Raw genomic sequence first — 24,360 nt, 5'->3', positions numbered from 1 at the left:
GGTGTGGGGGTGCTTTGCTGGTGACACTGTCTGTGATTTATTTAGAATTCAAGGCACACTTAACCAGCATGGCTTCCACAGAATTCTGAAGCGATACTCTATCCCATCTGGTTTGGGCTTACTATCATTTGTTTTTCAACAAGACAACGACCCAACACACCTCCAGGCTGTGTAAGGGCTATTTGACCAAGAAGGAGAGTGATGCAGTGCTAAATCAGATGACCTGTCCTCCACAATCACCCAACCTCAACCCAATTGAGATGGTTTGGGATGAGTTGGACAGCAGAGTGAAGGAAAGGCAGCCAACAAGTGCTCAGCATATATGGGAACTCTTATAAGACTGTTGGAAAAGCATTCCAGGTGAAGCTGGTTGAGAGAATGCCAAGAGTGTGCAAAGCTGTCTTCAAGGCAAAGGATGACTACTTTGAAGAATCTCAAATATATTTTGATTGGTTTGACACTTTTTAGTTACTACATGATTCCATGTGTTATTTCATAGTTCTTATGCCTTCATTATTATTCTTCAATGTAGAAAATAGTAAAAATAAAGAAAAACCCTTGAATGAGTAGGTGTGTCCAAACTTTTGACTGGTACTGTAGGTCTATTGGATATAGGGAATGATCCCTATACGTAGTGACCAAAGATAAACAAAGGTTAATTATTGGAATGAAAATGACTCCTCCTAATCCGAGGCATCTCTGAGGGATAGCTGCACTTAAAAAGATACTTCAGGATTTTGGCAATGAGGCCCTTGATCTACTTCTCCAGAGTCAGATGAACTATTGGATACCATTTATATGTCTCTGTATACAGAATGAAGGAAGTTTGAGGTAGTTTTGTGAGGCAGTGCTAACTAGATTTACCGCAATGCTAGTTAGCAACTTCCTTCAAAGTGCACGCAGAGACATAAAAATGGTATCCACGAGTTCATCTAACTCTGGGGAAGTAGATTTGTCAAAATCCCTGAGGATCCGTTTAAGCTCTTTCCGATCTCTCCAGTTCTCCCCGCTTTGCTCTTTCTTCTGATAAATATATAATATATAGGAAATGTTTTTATCCAGAGCGACTTACAGTCATGCGTGCATACATTTTACGTACGGGTGGTCCCCAGGAATCGAATCCACTATCCTGCCGTTGCAAGCACCACGCTCTACCAACGGAGCTATACAGAGGACCACAAACATATCTAGGTGAACAGTATTGGTTTTCCTCCTGTTTAAAAAGAACATCAGTATCCTCTTGTTTAGCTCGGCTTGTTGCATGCTGTCAGAGCCTTACGCCGTGTATAAGACTGTGTGTGTTAGAGCGCCTGCTTACTGAATAAATGTAAGGGGACGTCTGAATCAATGAGAATGGATATAATATAACCTGGCAGACATATGCCGAAAATGCAAATTGAAAACTCAGCCACTCGACACAGTATATCGAGTATATCCAAAACAGAAAGTGAATTAGTCGGGGAGCAGAAGTTGTTTCACAATGACTCTAAGGGGTTCTCACATGCAGTAGTGTCACTTCTGTGGCCTTCCCTATCGAAGGAGAGGTGGCTTATCAGAAATCTAGGAGGGTTACCACCTTAATAACTGGGCCCGTATTTGTAAAGCGTCTCAGAGTAAGAATGCTGATCTAGGATCAGAGTTGCCCAATCATGAATACGATTATATGGACAGAGGAAACCTGATCCTAGATGAACACTGCTACTCTGAGACGCTTGATACATACGGGCCCAGGTTCTCTCTTACTTATCCACAGATGTCTACAACCCATTCGGGAAGCAGAGTGGTGCAGCGGAAGCGAGCTGGTCCCATAACCCAGAGGTCGATGGATCGAAACCATCCTCTGCTAAAAGAGTTTTGGGGCTCCGAGTGGCGCTGCGGTGTAAGGCGCTGCATCTCAGTGCTTGAGGCGACACCCTGATTCGAATCCAGGCTGTATCACAACCGGCTGTGATTGGGAGTCCCATAGGGTGGCGCACAATTGGCCCAGTGTTGTCCGAGTTTGGCCGGTGTAGGCCGTCATTGTAAAAAAATAATTTGTTCTTAACTGACATAGTGAAATAAAAATTTAAATTAAAAAAAAACTCCACCGGCAAACCCTAATAGTACCCAATGGCCATGACATCTGAGCTACTGTACATGTCTCCTAATTAAAGCTTTTTCCAACGCCTTTATCAGCCAATAGGAACCCTTTCTAACCCTCCGCCCTCCAATCAGAAACACCCTGGACTCCCCGTCAGGTGAGCAGGACTACAGTGGGAGCACATCAGTTTCCTCATCGCGCTTCATCAACCCTTCACAAACCCAAGCTCCCTGGCCACCGCATGCAGGGCTACAGTCAAACCTTTTTCCTGTTCAAACTAACAAGCGGCTGCCTTAGAAGGCAAGCGGCTCCTGCCTTCCTCTCTCCCCGTCTCTAAGCAACCTCTGCTTTGGCAAGCAGCAGGCAGGTGGTGAGGCAGGCAGGATGACAGGGGTCTGTTGTGTTTGACGGATGCCTGTGCTGCTGAGCTGGGCCGCGGCCATGCTGCAGGGTTCACCGTAGGGGAAGCCCACAGCTCACAATACAGGCAGCAGAGGCATAGTGGGAGACTAATGAGAGGGGAGACGTGCCAGGCTCTGGCAGACAGCTACTCACCCTGTACTCCCTTCATACTCCCCCCCAAGCAGAATGGACTGGACTGAACCATGCTGAGGTGGTGTGAGGGGGTGGTGGGAGGCACAGCTGCTCTACAGGCAGGGCGCAAAAAAACTGAAAACAACCAGCTCACTTACATAATCACAGATGCGCTCTCTCAAGCGATCGATCAACTTGGCCAAACCCCCTGTAACACTGTTTTGATTAAAAGGATGGAGAATTATGTTGGCTGATCATGGGCTAACTCCCCTTCTCCTTTGGTTTGTGACGGGGGGCTGTTCCTTTTACACGTCGTTCTGTTTGCATGTAGCACACAGCGGGAAAAAAGTAGCAGGCAAATCAAAGCCAGGTCATATCTTTTCCCCTTACAGCATTTCTTCGCCCCAGATACGTTCTCAGTAGCAGGTTAAGAGTATTTCCGGGAAGGTGGCAGTAATCTCCAAGGACGTGGCTTAGAGGGAACAGTGCATTCGTTTAGAAACTAGGAGGTATAGAAAAGCCCTTGGTAGGTACAGTACAGAGCAGACGGCCCTCAACGGATGCCAGATAAAAATGTCCTGTCTTTAGAGGACTAATGATTTCACACGTTCATAAACAACCAGATGATTAACTAGCCGTGTGTGTATAGTGTACATAATAATCAACCTACTAATTCATTTCACATGTCTGCCATTTAGAAAATTCGGGTAATTCTACAGACCCAAGGAACTCCGGACATACTGTTGAATTGACGCAAAAGACGAAATTAAGCCAAGTGGGTTCAAACACAAGTCATGATTATTCTCGTACAATTGTGTTGACACAGTTTGTCGTGAGGGTCACATTAATTGGTTTGATTCAAAAGGAAAGTGTGATGTTTTTGAGGGTTCTTTATGAAATCCACAGAGTGCCAATGAAGCATTTAAAAGGGAAATTATGAGGGTGAGAAAAAGTATTATTTTATTCATAGACTTAAAAGGAATTGATATCATTACGGAAAAAAATACCAATGCCCCCTGGATCCGAATCTAGCCCATAGGGTGAAACCTGCAGGAAATCAATTCATTCTAGATGCTACAAATACAACAAATATAACTAACTGTACAAGTAAATAAACCCACAGTGACAACAGAACACATGTTGTACAATGAAGAAAATTGAGAAATGGGGAGAGAAGAAACCAAAAAAAGGCTGCTGGTTATCTGAGGATGCTCCTTTCACTTTTTGGTACCTCCTTTGAATTCCCTTTTCCCAGAACACTTAGTAATTTCTCCTGAACATGATTCACTCAGAACAGCTTGCAGAGGAAGAAGCTGTGTGCGTGTGACATATACAGTATGCATCTGGAAAGATTGAGACTCTCTCCTTTGTCTTTGGGCAGGTTTCCACTACAAAGCCTCTAAATAGCCACAAAACGTTGCAATCATTTCCCATCATGCACTGTTCTTGCTCTCCTGGTTCACATACATCACTGTCTGAATATTCAGGCAATTAGGAGATTAATAATGTGACTGTGAATGTGAATGTGTCTTGCTAAACTAGTTGTGGAGGTGAGAAAAGATTGCTTGAACATAACAACTGTGGGATAGATGATACCTTTGAGAATCCTAGTCAGGGGGATGTATGGAAATGGCATCCTGCTTCGATTAAACCTCCTGAGATGCTCTCTCTGCACATTGTGCCTTCATAACTGAGGATAAACCTGAGATAAGCAACCTCTTCCCTCACAGTAAATAATATACATTAGAAAATAATTGGCTGTAAAATGCCCTCTGTGTGATCCATAGGGAAAACACTATTGAGGACATGTTAATACTGTACTGAGGGGAGGATAATGTTAAGCAAAGAAGGAGGTATGGCTTCTTGACAGCAGGGTTACAGGAGTATGCTCCTGTGAATGATTTGTATTCACTCTACATATCACTAGCTGTAATGCCGTGGCTCTATTAGCACAGACCTCTCGGTGGACCATATGAGGCCTTTGCAATATAGCGCCCTCTCTGCTGCTTGTGGCCTTGAGGGAGTGCTAAAGGTTAGATTGCCCTGGCAGAGAGGCCTCTAATTACCAAGACTTGACAAAGCACCTGTCATCTTGTATAAGAAGACCACTCAAGTTCTGGTATGAATCGTAATACTGTTGAAATTGCTTATTTACAGTATTACTTGTCTGGAAAGTTAAGAGGTTGATAACTACAATGACCATCCGCTCCACACTCTGAGTGGCTCTGAAGAGGTTGTGAGTTGCATCTGACGTTTTTATGAATACACTCCAAGCTTGATTGATAAGCTCTATTTTTAAAAAATTGTATAAGCCTAACGCTGCAATATGTACAGTTGAAGTCGGAAGTTTACATACACTTAGGTTGGAGCCATTAAAACTCGTTTTTCAACCACTCCACAAACCACTCAACAAACTCATCTGGACAAACAATAGTACGCAAGTATAAACACCATGGGACCGACCACGCAGCCGTCATACTGCTCAGGAAGAAGACGCGTTCTGTCTGCTAGAGATGAACGTACTTTGGTGTGAAAAGTGCAAATCAATCCCAGAACAACAGCAAAGGACCCTGTGAAGATGCTGGAGGAAACAGGTACAAAAGTATCTATATCCACAGTAAAACGAGTCCTGTATAGACATAACCTGAAAGGCCGCTCAGCAAGGAAGAAGCCACTGCTCCAAAACCGCCATAAAAAAGACAGACTACGATTTGCAACTGCACATGGGGACGAAGATCGTACTTTTGGGAGAAATGTCCTCTGGTCTGATGAAACAAAAATAGAACTGTTTGGTCATAATGACTATCGTTATGTTTGGAGGAAAAAGGGGAAGGCTTGCAAACCGAAGAACACCATCCCAACCGTGAAGCACGGGCTGGCAGCATCATGTTGTGGGGGTGCTTTGCTGCAGGAGGGACTGGTTAACTTCACAAAATAGAAGGCATCATGAGGGAGGAAAATTATGTGGCTATATTGAAGCAACATGTCAAGACATCAGTCAGGAAGTTAATGCTTGGTCACAAATGGGTCTTCCAAATGGACAATGACCCCAAGCATACTTACAAAGGTGTTGCAAAATGGCTTAAGGACAACAAAGTCAAGGTATTAGAGCCCTGAACTCAAGCCTATAGAAAAATTGTGGGCAGAACTGATCCTACAAACCTGACTCAGTTACACCAGCTCTGTCAGGAGGAATGGGCCAACCTTCCTTCACCCAACTTATTGTGGGAAGCTTGTAGAAGGCTACCCAAAATGTTTGACCCAAGTCAAACAATTTAAAGTTAATGCTACCAAATACTAATTGAGTGTATGTAAACTTCTGACCCACTGGGAATGTGATGAAATAACTAAAACCTAAAATAAATCATTTTTTTCTACTATTATTCTGACATATCACATTCTTAAAATAAAGGGGTGGTCCTAACTGACCTAAGACAGGGTATTTTTACTACGATTAAGTTTCAGGAATTATTGTATTTGGGTAAGGTGTATTTAAACTTCCGACTTCAACTCTTACGTTTTTGGGCGACCCGATCAAATGTGCATAGAAATGTTAGTTATAGATCTGTCTTTTTCATTGAAAGCAAATCTAAGAAACGGTATTATGTGCGCTATTTCTATGCTTCCCATTCTTAACTTTCATACTTTCGGTTTTGTACACCAGCTTCAAACAGCTGAAAATAAAATATTTTGGGTTTTGAATATTTATTTCACAGAGGTTTAGATGGTACAATGATTCTCGACACAATACTTGGTTGTTTTGTCACAAACTGAAATTAGGTGAACTATTAGAATTTTAGCAACCAGGAAATGGCAGAGCGATTCCAGCATAGTAGACCTTTAATATCTAAAGTGTCCGCTACTTTCAACCTTGGGATTGCTGTTTGGTCTGTTTGTGTCAGCTGTAAAAAGAGATCATTTAAAAAAGCATTAAAGAGTGGTTGTTTCATTCTGCCCATCATCTGCCCACCATCACACCCTCACCGAGTGTAATCAAAATAAAAGGCTATTCACCTCCCAGTCTGGACTTTGAACAATAGCCAAGGTTTCTCTCTACTCTCAGCCAGCCAGTCCTGGCTCTGTCAGTCAAGGCCCAAGAGAAGTGTACATCAGTTCTCAAGTTTGAAGGTCTGCTAAGTTTAATTTGTGATAAATGTCTTTACTGTACACAGTCATGACACCAGCAGTAAAACATGCAGTAAAAGGTTGGACTGTTTGTTACCTAGTCAATACCAACAAGACAAAGTAGTCTGCTCTGCCCGACAACAGTGTTGTGTTATTTATTTGTGTTCTGCTAATGCACCGGTCTTTAGGTTCAAGTCAGAGAGCTACTTTGATTAACAAGTAAAGGATTATTAATACATTAAAATGTTATAGCGCTCCAAATATCTCCATAATTGTGTGCGCGTGCATGAATTAATTTAACACGCATACATTAGCCTAATGGTTACATGGTTTATGCAGAGTTCTACATCCTGAGTTAAGGTTATTTTTTGATTACATTATAAGTGCTATGATTATACACTTTCCATATTCAACTCATTTAAGTTTTGTTACAGGCTATATCTTTAACTGAAAAACATGAAACAATATCTCAGGTACGTAAAAAAAAGGAAACAATCGTCAGTTGAAGTGATGATTTGGAAAGTACGACATTCCTTTCAGTGTACATGATTAAAGTCACTCATCGCAGCCTTGACAGTGTGACATGAACAAAGAAAGATTTGCTTGTATGAAAAAGTGGAGAAGCCGAGAGCTAAGATTTGTACGAAACTAAAGCATGGGTGTGGTCTAGAAAAGCAATGTGTTCTGCGGTCGACGTTTAAAGGACAACATCTGACATCCCCCGAAATGCCTCATCTCCAAATCTGAAAGGTGCATAGATTGGGAGGACTAATGAACGTTGTTAGTAATGAATGATCCATCCGGCTGTACATTATATACCCCCGCCATTTCAGCCACGGTATATAGGAGCTTACAGATATTCCATTAATTGCTTTCTGTCGAAGGAGGGCAGAGGAACGGGTGGCGTGGCACTGTTCCATGAGATTACAGCAAGACGGTCCTGGTGTGTGACTGCAAGAAGAAGTGGTTTTCTGTGCTAGAATGCATGCTCTCTCTCACTATGAAAGAGTGGAAAGCACAAGGAATATTAATAATGCAGTGAAATGCATGGCTGCCACAAAATAATACACACGATGGAATAAATGCAATTTTTTATCAGGCCAATAATTAATCACAAAGGTGTCGACGCTCGCAGTAAACATTTTCCGGGTGGAAATCTCTCTTCCTGCAGGTTAGACAAGGAGGAAGTGAGTTTTTCAGGACAGATTTGCCCCAAGTTGCCTCCCAACACACCACAACAGATTGCCTCAAGACAAACCTACCAGTCACCCAGATGATTACTGAGAGAGCAACCAGTTAAATTACTCTGAAGTTGCTGATTTTTATTTCAGTTGAGGGCTGGCGTTGAAGCACTCGCTCACTTCAAGTGAAAAAAAACAACATTTTGTGGGTCTCAGCGTTGCCAATTTCTTGCTGTCACAGGTAGCTGGGAATTGACTGTGGAACATGCAGCATATCACTTTAAAGTGACGGGGGAAACTGGTAATCGCTTTGCGCTGGCCACATGCTCCTGTCGCCTCTTATAAGAACCTTGTTCACTCAGGAAAGAATCCTTAAACCTAAACGCACTTGGAGGGTGAAGACACTGAGGAATCGCCCACAATTGTCTCGCTAGCTCTGGCTCTGGAGTGGAGTGGCGTAACCATGGACCATAGATTACAGACACAACCCAGGAGGTTTCTGGCACACACCATTACACCATATGCATCAGCAACAAGGTGAACCTGGACCGGAACCATCATAGTAATCAATTGAGACAGGCCGCTGGTGTTTGGATTGCTTTGGGTATCTGTTGTTACATCCAGAAAAGGTTGAGATTGTTTCTATGATAACGAATTGCGTCAGACATGCGTCTAAACCATATCTGAAAGGTTATTTACAGAAGTGCAACTTTTAAAACCAATGTATCTTAGAGAGGTTGGGGAATAATCACGCTAGCAGGAAATGCAGTTTGTGAATGTGAAGAATTGACAATAACATCTGCAAGACATTACAGTGTTTATAGATGTTGGGTTGAAGAGTTGAAGTATTGTCTGTTATTATGTTAAAAGTAGGCCTAGTTTACACTCTTGACCTTGGGACTATAAGGTTCTATCTGGACAAAGCACACTTCTGAACAATTGAGCGTCAGTTTTCACATCACAGATCTCAGAACTGTTTTTTAGTGAATTCTTCTTTATAACCCATTAAGGTCCTCACCTTAAAGGCATCTAATGTGCAGAGTATCAAAACCCTGAGACATCTGTAAATCAATTTGGGTTCAACCATAATAAGGTTCTATCTGACACTTCTGAATGAGACATGTTCAGTTTTTAATAAAACTGTAGCTATTTGAATACATAAATGACAGAATAACACTATTCTACCAAGAGAGAGTAAGAACACATAAATGCATTCAATAAATGTATTATGATCATGAGACGAATTACTGTCATCACCGAACAACGATGTGACGCCAGTATTTACTTTTAAGATTTCTGACAGTGTTGTTTGTTTTTGCTTGTGTCCCATTATTGCTAGCTAGACTAACCTGGACCATACTTAGAGACGGCAAAGACGTGTTCTGATTGCTCCGTCTGTATTTGTTAAGGCTTGTGATTGGATAGCTGATAGAGCCTTCTAGCGCCCAGTTCAAATGGGTTTATACAGATAGAAATTTTCTATTTTTTATTTATTTTTTCACTTAAAATGTACTTTTTCAAAATTCTAACTTTACAGACATGTAGAACCATCTAAAGATCCATTATATGTGACCAAAAAAAATAAGTCATATATAACCTTATATTTTCCGAAGGTCTCGCACTCCCGATATCTCAAGCATGCGAAGCTGCAACAGGATGCTTCTATACATTGAATTGACTTATTAGAATGGTACTGTAACAGAACACATTATGCAGCCAATGGCACCAATCCATACTTTCCCCTCCCGTAGACAATGTGATATATATACCTCAGCACAGATACAATATAAAAAACCTGGAACACAGGTGTCTGGTGAATCACATAAGTGGCAGTTCTTTGTATAGCCTATGTAATTTGCGAGACGTATGTTGGGAAGGTGAAGGTGCATTTCAGAAGTAAAAAGTGAATCAGTGTAATAGTGTAATAGTCATGCCATGGGTTGGTGATGAGAGGGACTGTATGGGTAGGAGCTGGGACTGTTCTGATGGCGCGTGTGTGAGAGAGCACGTGTGTGTGTGTGTGCAATGTGAATGTGCGATTTGGTGGTGTCAGTGTGTACAGGAGCAGCTGGGGGGTGTGTGTGTAGATCCTCTGAGGGACAGTGTGGGACGGTGATGTGAGGGACAGTCGTTTGAAGGTGAACTTGAGGTTCAGAGAACTCTCAAACAGCTCTATGATGGATTCGGGAGCGCAATTTAAAGCACTTCTACCGCCGAGTCCAGTGCAAAGAGAGCCGTTAATCACCATGACAGTACTGTGCTTTATGTGTCAACAGGGGGGGGAAACTGTGGCAGAGAGACAAGGACTTCACAGGGTAAAACTCCTAGAACCGGTGACTTCTACTTTGTTCTCACTACTTTTTCGGAGTGAGAAGGCAATAAGCAGCGTTTCACCAAAATCAAATATTAAGTATGTACAATAATAGCTGGCACACTGTCCACACAGTAAAACGGGCACATCTCTCTACCAAACTTAACGGGAGATACCAGGTCTAAGAATTCTGATATTATGTTAACCCCCTTATAGTCAAAACCTTGATTTTATTTTGAAAAGAAGTCTGGATCTCCTATTGAAAATGCCGAACTTCCATGGTACATAGTTACAGTCCTTTTAATTATCATGTTGAACGGATCTCTAAAAAAGTTAACAATCAGTGTGCCATAACTATTCATATTCCAGGTGCAGAATACAGCTGAGAACCTGGAGGCTGTGTGGTGGGGTGGAGAATAACAACGTGACAAATCACATCTCATTTGGAACCAAGCCTGTTTCCTCCTCTGGCAGCTACAGTCAACAGTCCTGGGATCAGTTCAGTCCTGGCTGGAATATTGGATCTCTTCATTGCTGCTGACTACATCTCGGAGCAGCGTGTCTATGAGCCTAGAGTCTCATCCTTAAACTGCCACTGGTTAGTACCTCTGTACCTCTTCCTTGTTCCCCTATTCACTTTAGGTGATAAGAAAAACTATGAATAAATGTAGCCCCATTTCCAACATCAAGACAGCCCAAAGGTGCCACTCGCCGATCAGTATCTGAGAGATATGAGAAGCGACCGTTCTTTTCTAGGTGCTGTGCCTAGATCGATGAAGGGTTCCTTTTGATGTCAATTTACATTTCGGTGATGGGGCTTTGAATGGAGACCCTGACAGGGTGCATATTGAAGTCAGGAGCAGGGATCTCAGGCACTAGGCTGATCAGCCTAATCTTCCCCTGAGAACGCTGAGAATTGGATTTATCATCAACGCGACACCTAATCCTCCAGGGGGGCCTCGCTCTCCCTTGCGCACCCCCCCCCCCCCCCCCCCCCCACACACCTTTAACTTTACTTGTTTCGAAAGTAATTACAAAGAGAAATGTTTCTACCAGGAGAGAGAAGGAGAGGCTCGCTATTATCCTGGCGTGCCTTCTTCGAGGTGTCTGACACCGGCACCTATTCTCCATGTCGCCAGTGCTTGCGTTTGAACTAGTTTGAGAGGCTGCAAAGGCTGCTGTCAGCCCCTCTCCCGCCCTGCATTATTAATGGGAGACTGTTGTGTATGAGGCGCCAGGCAGCGAGTGGCTGGGTCCTCTGAGGCGAGGCAGAGCGTCCAGAGCTGATTACCCAGCCTACTAGCCTGCATCGTGGTGGCAGCTGGACGGCTTCAGCATTCAGGCCACAGGCTAATGAAGCATCCAGTGGCGTAGCCATGTTGGATAAAGCCATCACAGAGAGCGTTTGCCAGGCTTGAGAGAGATACACAAAAAATATATAAATACAATAACAAGTTGTATTGTCACACACCGGAAAGGTGCAGTGAAATTGGTTGTTTTACAGGGTCAGCCAGGGTAGTATGGCACCTCCAGATCAAATTAGGCCTAAATGCCTTTCTCAAGGGCACATCGACAGATTTATCCCCTTGTCAGCTCAGGTATTCGAACCAGCAAACTTTCAGTTACTGGCCAACACTCTAACTACTAGCTTACCTGCCGCCCTCATGCAGGACTTGGATGGGGAATCTCTTGGAAAATGATAATTCAACAAGCGATGAGTGAGTGTACATTTACAAAACAATATATTTTAGTGAGGAAAGGAAATAGTTGTGGCTTTGTCAATACACATTGCATTTACAAAAACTAAAATATAATTATTTTAGATTATTCAAATAATGAAACAATTCTACCTGATAATTCTACCTGATAATGTGGTGAAAACTCCCACTGGAGGTTATATTATGAATTTTCATCAGTGTCATGATTTTATTCACAAGGATTTGCATATCATATTCCTTGGCCACAAATCAAATGGCTAAAAAAAATCTTTTTTTTGAAATAAAAAAAGGTTTTATCACGTTGAGGCTCATCTCAGCATCTCTGAGTTCCACAGGCAACCCTTTGCTTTGCAAGATGTGGGAGAAGCAGGCATGTTTACATTGATGTCATTTAGCATGTAGAAGGGAAATTAAGTGGTGTATGTCTCCAAAATGAACGAAACGGCCCCAGGTGTGCCCAAGGACACTTCCTAGAAGCTTCCCAGAGCTGTGTGGTCTATAGGTCTGTCACTCATCTCATGACCCAGACATAGGGATAATTATTTACATCAACATTAGATGGTTGCCCTATACTTGCATATTTTGTGTTTTTCCAACAAATGGAACCAAAATGTCTAACTGTGATTGTGTTACATTTAGCCGCTTATGTTACAGTCTGAGAAAGATTGAAGTATCCTTCTCTTTGCATTTTGGGTAAGGCTTTTGATGGACTTCACATCCCCACCCACTTCCCTAAAACACTCCCTCATTCACATCTGGCAACCACCGTTTATAGAGCATATACCATACAGCTCATTCTCCTACTTCACATACTACATGTAGGAGCTACTCCAAATGTAATTACAGACCATTATAGCAAATGTTCTGGTCTACTCTGGTTTGCGTGTCTCAATCTGGCAATATATTGCATTGCAACTAACAGTACTACAGTGAATTCGAAAGTATTCAGACCCCTTCCCCTTTTCCACATTTTGTTACATTACAGCCTTATTCTAAAATGGATTATTTCCTTATCAATCTACACACAATACCCCATAATGACAAAGTAACAGTTCTTTATAATGTTTTGCAAATGTATAAAAAAAACTAAAACAGAAATACTTTAACATAAGTATTCAGACCCTCAAGTGCATCCTGTATCCATTGATCATCCTTGAGATTTTTCTACAACTTGATTGGTAAATTGTGGTAAATTAAATTGATTGGGCATTATTTGGAAAGGCACACACACCTGTCTATATAAGGTCTCACATTTGATAGTGCATGTCAAAAACCAAGTCATGAGGTCGAAATAATTGTCCGTAGAACTTTGAGACAGGATGAGTCGATGTACAGATCTGGGGAAGGGTACCAAAACATTTCTGCAGCATTGAAGGTCCCCAAGAACACAGTGGCCTCCATCATTCTTAAATGGAAGAAGTTTGGAACCACCAAGACTCTTCCTAGAGCTGGCCGCCCGGCCAAACTGAGCAATCGGGGGAGAAGGGCCTTGGTCAGGAATGTGACCAAGAACCAGATGGTCACTCTGACAGAGCTCTAGATATCCTCAATGAAGATGGGAGAACCATCCAGAAGGACAACCATCGCTGCAGCACTCCACCAATCAGGACTTTATGATAGTGTGGCCAGACGGAAGCCACTCCTCAGTTAAAGGCACATGACAGCCTGCTTGGAGTTTGTCAAAAGGCACCTAAAGACTCTCAAACCATGAGAAACAAGATTCTCTGGTCTGATGAAACCAAGATTGAACTCCTTGGCCTGATTGCCAAGAAGAAACCTAGCAGCATCCCTATGGTGAAGCATGGTGATGGCAGCATCATGCTGTGGGGATGTTTTTCAGGATCAAGATTGAGTCAGGTTTGAGGCAAAGATGAGTGGAGCAAAGTACAGAGAGATCCTTGATGAAATCCTGCTCCAGAGCGCTCAGGACCTCAGACTGGGGTGAAGGTTCACCTTCCAACAGGACAACCATCCTAAGCACACAGCCAAGAAAAGGCAGGAGTGGCTTCGGGACAAGTCTCTGAATGTCCTTGAGTGGCCCAGCCAGAGCCAGAACCCGATTGAACATCTCTGGAGAGACCTGAAACCAACCTGAAACCAACCAACCAACCTGACAGAGCTTGAGAGGATCTGCAGAGAAGAATGGGAGAAACTCCCAAAATACAGGTGTGCCAAGCTTGTAGCGTCATACCCAAGAAGACTCAGTGCTGTAAATCGCTACCAAAGGTGCTTCAACAAAGTACTGAGTAAAGGGTCTGAATACTTATGTAAATGTAATATTTCAGAAAAAATGTTTTTGCTTTGTCATTATGGAGTATTGTGGGTCGATTGATGGGGGGGGGGGGGGGGGGGTACTATTTAATACATTTTAGAATAAGTCAAGGGGTCTGAATACTTTCCGAAGGCACTGTAGATAGCTAGGTGCTACTGAGTCTGGGTGTGTAGGAACCTTCTAATGGATATTTGCATAACCACTGCCACTGAGTTGAGGCTAAAGTGTTGATTAATCAAATTAAGTGTTCTGAGCCAATCACACAGTAGAAGTACAATCACCTACAGGACAGGCTGACTGACTGAATACATGACTGGCGAAGATGAGCACATCTAGTATTCATTATCACTGAGAAGCTACCGTCCAAACAATTGCTATCATTAGGATTGTTAACACATTTGTCATCGCCCAGACTGGCCTTGAAGTTAATTTACTTAATGTATGTATATTACATTCTTTAACAGCCCCAGCTGCCTCGCGATAAAGCGTAATGTTCTCTGTTGGCTTGATAAAGCCTTTTTTGTCTTCTTGACTCATCCTTCTCAAGTGAATCCCTTCCTCTCCCTCCTCGAGATTGTTATTATCTTATAGCTGTACCCTCTGGACCCTGAAAACACAGCAACGCTATCGATGTCTTCCCTCACCACGGGCCATCTGAAATCCCCATAAGATTTGACTTAAGGGGAAGTCACTGTTAAATTGGAAGAATTCCACCCACTCAGACAACAACATGAATAACTCAGAAGCCTTTTCTGAAATGGACCTTTTTCTTCCCCCATCTTCGTTCTAGCCAGTCTGTACTTCAACCACATTAGCGGTTGTTGTTTGCTGCCACTTTGAAAGCAAACAATGCAGGAAGACAGTTGTATTTTATTTTGTTATTTTGCTCAGATTAAAGCATTAACAGAGAAGGCGACCAGCTCCAAACATGAAATCTTGTTTGTTCAAAACACTGGCCCTTTTGTGTATCCGAGGCGGTAACTCCGGCGTGGAGAAAGAAACCAATGGATTCGAGTGACCACAATCGCCCTGCATATTTCCAATGCATTTAAATGGGTTTGTTGCTGTCAGTCACGGGGGGTGAGAGATGTCTTTCATTTTGTTCGGAGGTCTTGTGTATCATTTCTCTTCCACTGCCGTGAGGAAAATGACGCTGCAGGTAAAACAACTTAATGTGTGCCAGTGAAAAGAGGCTGGTGAGAAATGGGGCTGAAGTGTTATCACTCTGCGCAGGGATGACAAGGGGAGCTGCTTTTTTTCAGGGCCAATCTCTCACATGTCCTCGGGGCCGGTGTGAAGCAGAACTGCAGATGACTCACAATTAGCATTAGCACCCTTTGCTTTGGGTTATGGCAGCCCGCCGCTCGCCAAATGTATGGAGAAAGAACACGTCTTTTGATAATCTTTTGTGTTGGCAGTGAGCGGCCTGCTCCCAGTGATAGGGGGGAAAACAGCAGTCAGTTAAATGTTGAATTAGCTCCAGTGCACTGGGCGTTGTGAGGCCAGACAAGGCACCCCTGTGCAGAGAGCTGCTCAGCCTCACAATGAGAGAGACAGGCACATTCAAAACATGTTTGCACATCAATTCCTCTGCCGAAGACTGATGCGGCTATCCTGTAGAACACGATTGACTATTGTAATCAATGCGTGGTTGTTCGGTTTGGTGTTTGGTGTTGTGGTATGATGGCTCTCCGTTTACAGTATAGTACGTCATTTGGGCTGTTGTCTCGATTGACTGGGCTCTAGTCATGATCACATCGACAGCCACAGAGGACGAGCAACAAAGCGCCTGCCTCTGAAGCTCGTCCATATCAATACTGCCCAGCTTCTTAGGGCTGGCATCTGCCCATTCTAATCTCTATTGACACTTGAGAGGTTGACAAGTGATCACAGGCACCCTTTCATACGAGTTACAGAACCAATAAGAGCTGGAAGAATATGACTTTGGGGGAACTATACTTAGCAGCTTGACAGTGACTGACAAAAGGAAGGTGTCTAAACCTCGCCTTTGAATGCAGCGTTTCCCATGACGTCCTGAATAATAAACAAAAGAACACAGGTGACATGCTGCCGAGGAAAAGCATTTGGGTGGGATGAAAAAGAGCTGGGAGAAGAGAGGCGAGAGAAAAACAAGGGATGAAAACAAAAAATGCAACAGCACTCTCAATAAAACGTGGCAGTCAAGATCAAAATGTGTTCTTCTTTCATCTAAATCACATCCTACCTCTACTGCAGATAAACTTTGATTCTGTGGAACGATCCAACGCTTTGCTGGTTTAATTACACAAATAAATGAAGTCCAGAACAACAGGAGCGAGCCCCACAAGACTCCAACAGACTCCCGTAACTTCCCGCCTGCAGTTGCTGGCCCATGAAACCACAGCAGTAGCTAAGCATTATGATGTGATGGGAGGATGGGAGTGGATGTCAGGTGGTGGAGGGGAAACATCTGTTCAATTTCACACCTCTTTCCCCAACACACACACACACACACAACCCTAAGCCAATAGACACAAACACACACATCTGAATATGCAGCAATGTGTCTCAAAGCAGAGAGTCTGTGCTGAAAGCAGCCTCTACAGAACTTCCGACGAGCGCCGGAATAGCAGTGGCACAAACAGTGCCCGTCAGTACAGCTGCTGACAGGAAACACAACTCACCCTCAGCACAGCAACACTGACCCAAACACATTTCTCATTCACCACAGCACTAAGACACTTCTATTATTCATCAAAACACTCACTGACAGACGACATAACTTCATTCTGTCCCCTTCGCTCTAGCAGAAATATAACAGCATTAGAGTTTAGGCAGGGAGCCATATAGTAATGGGCAGATCCACAAACACACACATACATGCAAGCAAGCAAACACGCAGGCACACTGACGGATGCATACATGCGCATATGCGTACGCACGCACACACATCTTTCAATAATTCAGCAAGGCACACAAATAAAAAGCAGTGATTGAGCAAAGATCAGCAGAGTCACAGACACACACACACACAAAGCATTTGGCAGAGGTGCATGTAGAGGCAGGGTGTCCCCAGGAGACAAGATGGAGGAAATGTCGGTAGCCCACAGAGAGCGGCGTGCCATTCAGGGTAAATCACTTGACGGATTAGCAGGTTGTCATTTCTCTTTGAGCACATACAGCAACTTAAAGATCAGCTGGAGTTCTCAGGCGGGAGGGAGAGGGAGGGCGAGAGAGCGAGGGCGAGAGAGCGAGAGCGAGAGAGAGAGAAAGAGAGAGAAAGAGAGAGCGGGATGTAGGGGGGATGTTGCTTACACTTAAAATTGATCTCCAATATCATGCAATCCACTCAATGCTGTGTGAAGCACATTTCCAAGGCAGGAAGCTCTCGTGATACGTTTCATCCCCATTTCATCATTTACTGGGAAAACCAGTTTTATTTATTTGATTTGATTTGACCTTTATTTAACTAGGCAAGTCAGTTAAGAACAAATTCTTATTTTCAATGACAGCCTAGGAACGTTGGGTTAACTTCCTGTTCAGGGACAGAACGACAGATTACCTTGTCAACTCGGGGGTTTGAACTTGCAACCTTCCGGTTACTAGTCCAACACTCTAACCACTAGGCTACCCTGCCGTAGAAGCTACCAATCTTGTTCACTCTCTACAAAATATATACAGTAGCTACGGTAGCCTAGTGGTTAGAGCATTGGGTGGAAAAGTTGCTGGATTGAATCCCCGAGCTGACAAGGACAAAATCTGTTGTTCTGCCCCTGAGCAAGGCAGTTAACCCACTGTTCCCCAGGTGCTGAAAACGTCGATGGATGTGGATGCACCTCTCTGATTCAGAGGGGTTGGGTTAAATGCAGAAGTCACATTTCAGTTGAATGCATTCAGTTGTACAACTGATTAGGTATCCCCCTTTCCCCTTGCTGTATGAAAAAAAATGAAGAGTGAATTCATTGTAAATGTAAGATACGTACCGCACAATTTCCAGAGGTCACCTTACTGTTAACATACAACCTATCCAGATTATTTTCTCATCCTGTTTGGCTGCTCAGGGCAGAGGATGAAATGGCTCAGTACAGGTTAGTCATTTATACTGTATGAGTTTAATAGCACTTGCACATTGAACATAATTACTGCTTCATAAGCTGCTCGGCTACTGCTTTTTCCTCTGTCTGAGAGAATAGACTTTTTAAAACCCATCTGTTACAAATCGCTTTGAAGTGATGGGGAAAGCAGCAAAAGAGCAATCAAATGAGCTCATGCAGACCCTGCAGTGTTGCCTAATAATTATGTTAGCTAGACACTCAGCAAAACTTGGGACAACCCCTGAGGTAAAGGTCAAAGTAATAGCAGCTGTGGTAAAGGTACGTGGTCGTGACAGATGGGTATTCTACTTGACATTGCTTGCTCTAGCACAAATATCTGGGAAAGTACAAGACAAACTTTACTTATTTGGTCAACAGACAAAGGCTTATGGAAAACATCATAAAGAGTTCCCCCCCAAAAAATCGAGTCTATTTTTGTCTTTGGGTTCCAGACAGCTGCCTATTACCAAGTCTGCAATCAAAGTTGTTGAACAGTTGAAGCCGACTGACAGTTGGAGTCGGATGTTTACATACACCTTAGCCAAATATATTTCAACTCGGTTTTTCACAATTCCTGACATTTAATCGTAGAAAATATTCCCTGTCTTAGGTCAGTTAGGATCACCACTTTATTTTAAGAATGTGAAATGCCAGAATAATAGCAGAGAGAATTATTTATTTCAGCTTTTATTTATTTCATCACATTCCCAGTGGGTCAGAAGTTTACATACACTCAAATAGTATTTGGCAGCATTGCCTTTAAATTGTTTAACTTGGGTCAAACATTTCGGGTAGTCTTCCACAAGTTTCCCACAATAATTTGGGTGGTCCATTCCTCCTGACAGAGCTGCTGTAACTGAGTCAGGTTTGTAGGCCTCCTTGCTCGCACACGCTTTTCCAGTTCTGCCCACAAATTGTCTATAGCATTGAGGTCAGGGCTTTGTGATGGCCACTCCAATACCTTGACGTTGTTGTCCTTAAGCCATTTTGCCACAACTTTGGAAGTATGCTTGGGGTCATTGTCCATTTGGAAGATCCATTTGCGACCAAGCTTTGAACTTCCCGACTGATGTCTTGAGATGTTGCTTCTGTCACGCCCTGACCTTAGTATTCTTTGTTTTCTTCATTATTTTGGTTAGGTCAGGATGTGACATGGGTGATGTATGTGTTTTTGTTCCTGTCTAGGGGTTTTGTATGTCTATGGTTAGTTGCCTGTGTCTGCACTTGTTTATATATAGCGTCACGTTCGTTTTGTTATTTTGTTTGGGTTGTTTAGTGTTTCTTCGTTAATAAATAGAAGAATGTATTCACATCACGCTGCGCCTTGGTCTCCTCCATTCAACGAACGTGAAAGAATAACCCACCAAACAAGGACCAAGCAGCATGAAAGGGAGGAACAGCGCTTTGTGGAAGAATAGACCCGGGAGAAGGATGAGTGGGTAACAACCTGGGAGGAGATAGAGAGGTGGTCGATCGATCCAGGGAGAGTACCAGAGCCCGCTTGGGATTCTATGGAACAGTGCGAGGAGGGATACAGGAGAATGGAGGAACGGCGATCATGTAAGTGTACACGGCTAGCACGGAAGCCCGAGAGGCAGCCTCAAGATTTTTTTGGGGGGTGCACACGAGGAGATTGGCTGAGTCAGGTAGGAGTCCTAAGCCAACTCCTCGTGCTTACCGTGGAGAGCGTGTTACTGGTCTGGCACCGTAATATGCGGTGGAACGCACGTTGTCTCCAGTGCGCATTTCTAGCCCGGTGCGCCTGCTCTGCGTACTGTGAGTCTGCACAGCCCTGTGCGTCCTGTGCCAACGCCCTGCATTTGCAGGGCAAGTATAAACATCCAGCCAGGACGAGTTGTGTCAGCTCTACACTCCAGACCTCCAGTACGCCTCCACAGCCTAGTACATCTTGTGCCTGCTCCCCGCACTCGCCCTGAGGTGCGTGTCCCCAGCCCGGTACAACCAGTGCCGGCACCACGCACCAGGCCTATAGTGCGCCTCGGCAGTCCAGTACGCCCTGTTCCTCCTCCCCGCACTCGCCATGAGTTGCGTGTCCCCAGCCCGGTACCACCAGTGCCAGCACCACGCACCAGGCCTACAATGCGCCTCGCCAGTCCAGCGTGTCCGGCGACAGTACCCAGTCCAGAGTGTCCGGCGACAGTCTACAGACCGGAACCTCCTACGACGGGCCGCAGACCGTAACCTCCTACGACGGGCCGCAGACCGGAACCTCCTACGACGGGCCGCAGACCGGAACCTCCTACGACGGGTCACAGTCCGGAACCTACCACGACGGGTCACAGTCCAGAACCTACCACGACGGGTCACAGTCCAGAACCTACCACGACGGGTCACAGTCCAGAACCTACCACGATGGGTCACAGTCCGGAACCTACCACGACAGGACACAGTCCGGATCCACCAGAGTCTCCCTCCAGTCCAGATCCGCCAGAGTCTCACTCCAGTCCGGATCCGCCAGAATCTCCCTCCAATCCAGAGGCGCCACTCACTCCAGACTCGACCATCAGTCCAGTGGCGTCCTCTAGTCCGTGGTCGAGGGTTCCCGCTCCAGAGACATTAAGTAAGTAAGTCTGACGAGTCAGAAGTGGAGCGGGGTCCACGTCCCGAGCCAGAACTGCCAGCTCGGAGGTATGCCCACCCAGACCCTCCCATATAGGCTTAGGTGTGCGGCCTGGAGTCCGCACCTTTGGGGGGGGGGGGGGGGGGGTACTGTCACACCCTGACCTTATTATTCTTTGTTTTCTTTATTATTTTGGTTAGGTCAGGGTGTGACATGGGTGAGGTATGTGTTTTTGTTCCTGTCTAGGGATTTTGTATGTCTATGGTTAGTTGCCTGTGTCTGCACTTGTTTATATATAGCGTCACGTTCGTTTTGTTATTTTGTTTGGGTTGTTTAGTGTTTCTTCGTTAATAAATAGAAGAATGTATTCACATCACGCTGCGCCTTGGTCTCCTCCATTCAACGAACATGACAGCTTCAATATATCCACAGAAGTTTACTGCCTCATGACGCCATCTATTTTGTGAAGAGCAATAGTCACTCCTGCAGCAAAGCACCCCCACAACATGATGCTGCCACCCCCGTGCTTCATGGTTGGGATGGTGTTCTTCGGCTTACAAGCCTCCCCCTTTTTCGGCCAAACATAACGATGGTCATTATGGCCAAACAGTTCTATTTTTGATTCATCAGACCAGAGGACATTTCTCTAAAAAGTATGACCTTCGTCCCCATGTGCAGTTGCAAACTGTAGTCTGGCTTTTTTATGGCGGTTTTGGAGCACTGGCTTCTTCCTTGCTGAGCGGCCTTTCAGGTTATGTCTATATAAGACTCGTTTTACTGTGGATATAGATACTTTTGTACCTGTTTCCTCCAGCATCTTCACAAGGTCCTTTGCTGTTGTTCTGGGATTGATTTGCACTTTTCGCACCAAAGTACGTTCATCTCTAGGAGACAGAACGCATCTTCTTCCAGAACGCATCTTCTTCCTGAGCGGAATGACGGCTGTGTGGTCCCATGGTGTTCATACTTGCGTACTGTTGTTTGTACAAATTAACGTGGTACCTTCAGGCGTTTGGAAACTGCTCCCAAGGATGAACCAGACTTGTTGAGGTCTACAATTTTTTTCTGATGTCTTGGCTGATTTATTTAGATTTTCCCATGATGTCAAGCAAAGAGGCACTGAGTTTGAAGGTAGGCCTTAAAATACATCCACAGGTACACCTCCAATTTTCTGGAATTTTCCAAGCTGTTTAAAGGCACAGTCAATTTAGTGTATGTAAACTTCTGACCCACTGGAATTATGATACCGTGAATTCTAAGTGAAATAATCTGTCTGTGAACAATTGTTGGAAAAATGACGTGTGTCATGCACAAAGTAGATGTTCTAACCGACTTGCCAAAACTATAGTTTGTTAACCTGACATTTGTGGAGTGGTTGAAAAACGAGTGTATGTAAACTTCCACATCAACTGTAGCTACATTACACCACAGATTCAGATTCGGTTTGTTTAGTAGTCACATGTACAGGGTACATTATTATCTGCAGGTGTGATTGCAGGGTACAGTGAAAATCTTAGGCTTTGAGTGCCAACATGCAGGACTAGTTAAACAAAATAATACAAAATGGTAATAAAAACAATAGAAATAGCACTATATACATACTATAATGCCTGACAAGATGTGAAATGCTCTCGTTGTTAGCTGGCATTCATTACCACATGCTGTATTCAGTACCCTGCAAAGATCAAGAAAGAACATCAAAACTGTATAAACATATGCCACACAGACAAACTGCAAGGGCCCTCGCACCCCTCCAACGCAGACAAGTGTTTCAATTATCTGCGCCTGCTGGCATTGCGGCTTCTGTCAGGCGGGTGCCACCCACACTCAAAACAAAAAGCAATTCATTTTTTTTTGCAGTTGAACAGCTTCCACGTCATTCCTTTAGCCACAAAGCTATTGTTGTGAACTTTCATAGGAGGCATATGAAAATAAAGCGTTGGGGTGAACGTCTACGCCTGTCAAGTGACCAAATGGCCATTACATGTCAGATAAAGTAGCTAAACTCTTGAAGGGTGAAGACTTTATAATAGCACTCTGCCAGGGTCCTGACAGGCTTTGGCACCTAGCCATCCCTCCCACCAATAGCAGGCGCTGCATTCACAAGACAGGAAATACGAAAATGAACAAAGACACCAAACTACGGGGTATGTGTGTCAGCTTGTTGCAAACCTTCTTAGCCACCCTTGTAGCCATCGTTTCCTCACTGTGTTTTGGTGATAAAATGATTTGTTGCCTTTGGCAATAGGCCGGTCTGCTGTCTTCACAAAGTAGACCAGTGGAGGTTGACACTGATAAGAGTCTATGGCTGTCGTTGCCCATCCCCTTCAGATAAGACGGATCCCTGTAGATCACAGAGTCAACTGTTGAGGCTCTGATCCCTCTATGACACTATTGTGTATCTCCCGAGTGAAATGTTCCCAAACGTCATGCCAATGACAAGAACAACAACTCTCCGCTGTGGCCTGTACCAAATGGAGGAATCATAGCTTTTATACTTTAGTGCCAATATAGGTTCTGGTATTCAAAATTGAACATTTGAGTTGCCGGCACTTTGTACCAGTGTGTACCATCCCAATTAAAGCACTGAGGGAAATAGAAGATGAAACAATGTTTTTTTTTCAATATTATATCCTTTTAATAACAAGCTCGCTCAGCCTCCAAACAACAGCCACCTGAGGACACGGTCACAGACACCCATCGGTACAGTCAAGCTAATGAGATTGCCGGCGGCTAAATGATGTTTTCAAGGAAGAGGAGCTGCTGCTACACAATGAGAAGCAGCTCTATCCATTAAACCGATGCAAAAAAAAAAGAAAGATGAGTAAAAAAAGAAAGAGGCAACTATACACTGTAGCCCTAGTACATAGTACAGTGCAAACCATTCAAATAATACATTAATCAATTCATAAGCTAAGGAGTTTAAGGGTGTTTTCACATATAGTCCTCTTGAAAAGAACCAAATCTTAGTCCTCTTTAAAGTGAACTCTGGGGTAAAGAAGAGAAGCTAAAGAACTCTGTTCACACTGCCCTTGCCTTTGAATGAGGACTGAACTCTTTTCCCAGTTCCCTTCACCTATTTTGTGGAATGAGTCCTCTTTGCATTCACATTTCTATGTTTAGAAAGGAATCAAAATATTTTTTCAACATCTACTCTGGGTTTTTACAAAGTGCAAAGTTCAATCAGAATGGGTTATCGGACAGCTAGATATACCTACTTACATTTTGGAAGCTAACAGATTGCATTTAGTTAAAATGTGATACATAATAATTGTAATCAAAAGATGCTATTGACATGTACATTTGATTGGTAACAGAATAAATTAGAGGTTGACCTGCCTGCGTGGCAGGCTGACCACCTGTTACGCGAGGAGCCAAGGTAAGTTGCAAGCTAGCATTAAACTTATCTTATAAAAACAATCTTCACAGAATTACTAGTTAACTACACATGGTTAATGATATTACTAGGTTAACTAGATTGTACT

The 24,360-nt window shown here is 43.7% G+C and overlaps 1 protein-coding gene across 3 annotated transcripts in view; it reads right to left on the bottom strand.

The window, feature by feature from the left end:
- lsamp (limbic system associated membrane protein) overlaps positions 1–24,360 on the bottom strand; it is a 1,014,422-nt gene that overhangs the window by 42,626 nt on the left and 947,436 nt on the right. The gene's annotated exons all lie outside the window — the stretch shown is intronic.

The sequence above is a fragment of the Oncorhynchus mykiss genome, chromosome 24 (assembly GCF_057628025.1).
Source record: "Oncorhynchus mykiss isolate SJ-2025 chromosome 24, ASM5762802v1, whole genome shotgun sequence".
NCBI lineage: Eukaryota > Metazoa > Chordata > Actinopteri > Salmoniformes > Salmonidae > Oncorhynchus > Oncorhynchus mykiss.
Note: the sequence above shows the minus strand (reverse complement) of the source record. Positions and strands in the feature narration are given on the sequence as shown.